The following is a 5,000-nucleotide window of genomic DNA, read 5'->3' as shown; positions in this document are numbered from 1 at the left end:
GTGCCCTTCCGTCAATTCCTTTAAGTTTCAGCTTTGCAACCATACTTCCCCCGGAACCCAAAAGCTTTGGTTTCCCGGAGGCTGCCCGCCGAGTCATCGGAGGAACTGCGGCGGATCGCTGGCTGGCATCGTTTATGGTTAGAACTAGGGCGGTATCTGATCGCCTTCGAACCTCTAACTTTCGTTCTTGATTAATGAAAACATACTTGGCAAATGCTTTCGCTTCTGTTCGTCTTGCGACGATCCAAGAATTTCACCTCTAACGTCGCAATACGAATGCCCCCGCCTGTCCCTATTAATCATTACCTCGGGTTCCGAAAACCAACAAAATAGAACCGAGGTCCTATTCCATTATTCCATGCACACAGTATTCAGGCGGGCTTGCCTGCTTTAAGCACTCTAATTTGTTCAAAGTAAACGTGCCGGCCCACCGAGACACTCAATAAAGAGCACCCTGGTAGGATTTCAACGGGGTCCGCCTCGGGACGCACGAGCACGCACGAGGCGGTCGCACGCCTTCGGCTCGCCCCACCGGCAGGACGTCCCACGATACATGCCAGTTAAACACCGACGGGCGGTGAACCAACAGCGTGGGACACAAATCCAACTACGAGCTTTTTAACCGCAACAACTTTAATATACGCTATTGGAGCTGGAATTACCGCGGCTGCCGGCACCAGACTTGCCCTCCAATAGATACTCGTTAAAGGATTTAAAGTGTACTCATTCCGATTACGGGGCCTCGGATGAGTCCCGTATCGTTATTTTTCGTCACTACCTCCCCATGCCAGGAGTGGGTAATTTGCGCGCCTGCTGCCTTCCTTGGATGTGGTAGCCGTTTCTCAGGCTCCCTCTCCGGAATCGAACCCTGATTCCCCGTTACCCGTTACAACCATGGTAGGCGCAGAACCTACCATCGACAGTTGATAAGGCAGACATTTGAAAGATGCGTCGCCGGTACGAGGACCGTGCGATCAGCCCAAAGTTATTCAGAGTCACCAAGGCAAACGGACCGGACGAGCCGACCGATTGGTTTTGATCTAATAAAAGCGTCCCTTCCATCTCTGGTCGGGACTCTGTTTGCATGTATTAGCTCTATAATTACCACAGTTATCCAAGTAACGTGGGTACGATCTAAGGAACCATAACTGATTTAATGAGCCATTCGCGGTTTCACCTTAATGCGGCTTGTACTGAGACATGCATGGCTTAATCTTTGAGACAAGCATATGACTACTGGCAGGATCAACCAGGGAGCTGCGTCAACTAGAGCTGAGCAGCCGGCCGCCCGGGAGTGTGTCCCGGGGGCCCGCGCGAACACGCAAGCGTCCGCTCAATCATTCTGCAAACAGGAGGAGGCTGAGCTCCCCTGCACAATACACCTCGAAACCCTCTCAGGTCCCGGCGGCGCGCAGCGCCGTCCCAAGTACTTGGTCGGGTTCGAGAGAGGCGCAATCGCCCGGAGTTAGGCGAGTAGACGCTTTCGGTGCGACCACCCGTGCTCCCAACTGAGCTTGCCGCTGCCGACAGAGGCCCGGGAGCGTGCTGTCGTGGCATTGCCGGCGGGAGACAACACGCGCCACCTACGGTGACCGGCAGCTCCAACGCCAGCGCCACAGAAGGACAAAAGCCCCACTTGGGTGCCGAAGCGAACTCTCCCAGCACAGCGCACGCGCCAACACATCCGCACAGCTGCGATACAAACCACCAGCGAGAACCGCTGGGGCGACCGAGCAGCAGACGGCGTCGCGGCGCCGAGCGCCGGGCGGCGGCGCATCCTCAACGCACACAGTCCTCAATCGGACCAGCACACTGAAGATGTCCACCGCGCTTCGCACCGGGCCCGCGAGGACCTACTTTGGCCGCACGGCGCCGCGCGCAGGGTGCGCCGGCGCGCAGCTGCGACGCCTGCCGCGTCCGTCGGCCGGCGCGCCTGCCACTGGCCGCCCCCACCAGCCGGCTGTAGCGCGTGCGCCCACGCACCGCGCGGCCAGCACGCCGGGAGGCGCCCCCTCACCGGCCGGGGACGGTCCCACCCAGCCACCGCCGCGTATCGCTTCACACCCAGATGCCGTTCAGTTTCGTCGGCATGGTGGGTATCGCTGGAACAACCGGTTAGTACCTCAACCTACCGTCGCCATCACCGATTCACCCCTAGCGAGAACAACCGCACCACAACGGGTTACCATTTGTTCATTTGCGTAACTTCACCAGAAAACGTATGCGTCCATCGCCATTTGCAACTTCCACGATTATTGCATGCCTGTGTCAGGTGTCACACCACACTACGTCTGCCCACATACACGCAACAAAATGTGCACGCCTAGACAATACGTGGAAGGTGGCCCCCGTACGTATGCGATGTCCATTGCTCGAACGACTGTCAACCGGCCTCTGTAGCATGTCGCAGATATGGAACGCGGTGCACCATGCTATCACGGTGTGTGAGGAGAGACGACTAGGTCCGAATACATCAACAGACAGCTCATGCTGATCGCCATCCACGGCGTCCGTTCCTCCCACACGTCTCTATGGCGTACCACACTGCAATCCAGCTGTCATAGGGAGACGACACGTAGCTGCGTGCACAATATTTGCACTGTATGGTCCGCCGTTTTTGGGCGCAGTCGTTGTACGGTCACACATGTGCCACGATGTATCATTCAGTACATAAGGACGAATGTGCAGTACAGATTGTGGTTTACGCGTACGACATCAGCGGACAGTTGACACAGGCCGCACCACAACGTAGCCTGAGTACGTCGCATGCGAAGGGCATTGAACATGCAAACTTCTCACCAACCAGCTTGCGAAGGCAGGGGGCAAGGTGGGGACGTGGGGAGGTGTGGGGGGGGGGGGGCGCGGCATGTACGTCCTGCTGCCATCCACATTACAGTGTACAGCAGGAGCATGTGGAAAGTCAGCAAGACTTGCAAGGTGTTTAACATGAAGCGATACACAGGGGAGCGGGCAGTGCGAGTAGCGAACTATATTGCGAGGGTTGCGGGTGGGCAACACTACACTAATTGAACGAGTCGTATAACAATTACAGAGCAGGTTTAGGCGACAACGTGGGTTACGTTAGCGGACAACGTGGGTTACGTTAGCGGACAACGTGGGTTACGTTAGCGGACAACGTGGGTTACGTTAGCGGACAACGTGGGTTACGTTAGCGGACAACGTGGGTTACGTTAGCGGACAACGTGGGTTACGTTAGCGGACAACGTGGGTTACGTTAGCGGACAACGTGGGTTACGTTAAGGCACAACGTGGGTTACGTTAAGGCACAACATGGGTTAGGTTAAGGCACAACATGGGTTAGGTTAAGGCACAACATGGGTTAGGTTAAGGCACAACATGGGTTAGGTTAAGGCACAACATGGGTTAGGTTAAGGCACAACATGGGTTAGGTTAAGGCACAACATGGGTTAGGTTAAGGCACAACATGGGTTAGGTTAAGGCACAACATGGGTTAGGTTAAGGCACAACATGGGTTAGGTTAAGGCACAACATGGGTTAGGTTAAGGCACAACATGGGTTAGGTTAAGGCACAACATGGGTTAGGTTAAGGCACAACATGGGTTAGGTTAAGGTACAACATGGGTTAGGTTAAGGTACAACATGGGTTAGGTTAAGGTACAACATGGGTTAGGTTAAGGTACAACATGGGTTAGGTTAAGGTACAACATAGGTTAGGTTAAGGTACAACATAGGTTAGGTTAAGGTACAACATAGGTTAGGTTAAGGTACAACATAGGTTAGGTTAAGGTACAACATAGGTTAGGTTAAGGTACAACATAGGTTAGGTTAAGGTACAACATAGGTTAGGTTAAGGTACAACATAGGTTAGGTTAAGGTACAACATAGGTTAGGTTAAGGTACAACATAGGTTAGGTTAAGGTACAACATAGGTTAGGTTAAGGTACAACATAGGTTAGGTTAAGGTACAACATAGGTTAGGTTCGGTTACACGTTGTTGTAAGGAAAGGTGTAGGGGGGGGGGGGGGCGGGGGCGGCAGGTTCGTTGATAGTGATTATAGTAAGTGAATGCTTGTGACATGATCAGATTTGTCACGTCAGGATGCACCTTTGGCTTATTAGAGGCGGCGCTCCAATTCTATGCTTGTGTCACACCTGTGTCTTTGAGTCATGTCATTGTTTGTGCGCTGTGACAGGAGGTACTATTGTGATGTTAGGTGCACCGTTGTATAGGACATGTGTGGGTGTTGGTGCCTTATCTGCGCAATGGTGGATGTCGAAAGGGTGGGATATTCTATTTTCCGCATGGACCTCCTGGTCTGGTTGTGATAGTGTGGATTGTGTAATGTGGCGGAGAGGATGCACTGGATGTTGTTCCATGCTGGTGCTTACGTATTGTATGTGCGCCTGTTAGAAGCAGAGAGTGGTGCGTGATCAGAGTGTCTGGCTGACGTGTGGTTCCCATTGTGGGCAGACTCTTTCAGCATGTATACGGACAGTTGTATATATTTTCTGTAGTTTGATGGCTCTGCATTGATTACTAATCAGCGCCGTGTGTACGGGTAATCTGGTTCCAGTCCAAAATGTTCCATCTGTGTACATTAGTGACAAAGACTCCCCCCATGCAGTGGGGCTCGGTCTGTTATAACTCTTCCGCGTAATATATTTGCGCCACGTTTTTGCGACTGCGAGTGCGAGTGCGAGTGCGAGTGCAACGCGCATGGGGACCGACATGCTGATGGCTCGGTATCGGACGCCGTACAGTGAGCAACGCGATCGCGTCTCTCGCTCGTAAGTGGTACAGGTCGCGGCTCATGTATACGGACAGCGGGAATGTCGCATATTGGAAATAACTCTTCATGAAACGCAAGTTATAGGGGTGGATTGCACTTTACGAGTGCGGGAAACGTCCGCCGTTCATCCGCTGGAGGTGCGAGTTTGGCGGTTGGGGTGGTCCACGAACGGGTGCGGGTAGAGTCATTGCCGGTCCACGGCTTCGTGCGGCAGAGCCACTGGAGAAT

General features: G+C 53.5%; 1 non-coding gene across 1 annotated transcript in view; it reads right to left on the bottom strand.

Annotated features, from left to right (window-relative positions):
• The window catches only part of LOC124773005, a 1,909-nt gene extending 653 nt beyond the window's left edge, over window positions 1-1,256 (bottom strand). Inside the window, exon 1 of the ribosomal RNA XR_007014454.1 lies at window positions 1-1,256. This exon is cut by the window's left edge and continues 653 nt beyond it. This is a non-coding gene — a ribosomal RNA (small subunit ribosomal RNA).
• Between the last annotated feature and the right edge of the window lie 3,744 nt (window positions 1,257-5,000).

This window comes from Schistocerca piceifrons, unplaced genomic scaffold (genome assembly GCF_021461385.2).
Source record: "Schistocerca piceifrons isolate TAMUIC-IGC-003096 unplaced genomic scaffold, iqSchPice1.1 HiC_scaffold_943, whole genome shotgun sequence".
Taxonomy (NCBI): domain Eukaryota; kingdom Metazoa; phylum Arthropoda; class Insecta; order Orthoptera; family Acrididae; genus Schistocerca; species Schistocerca piceifrons.
This window is presented reverse-complemented; position numbering and strand designations above follow the sequence as displayed.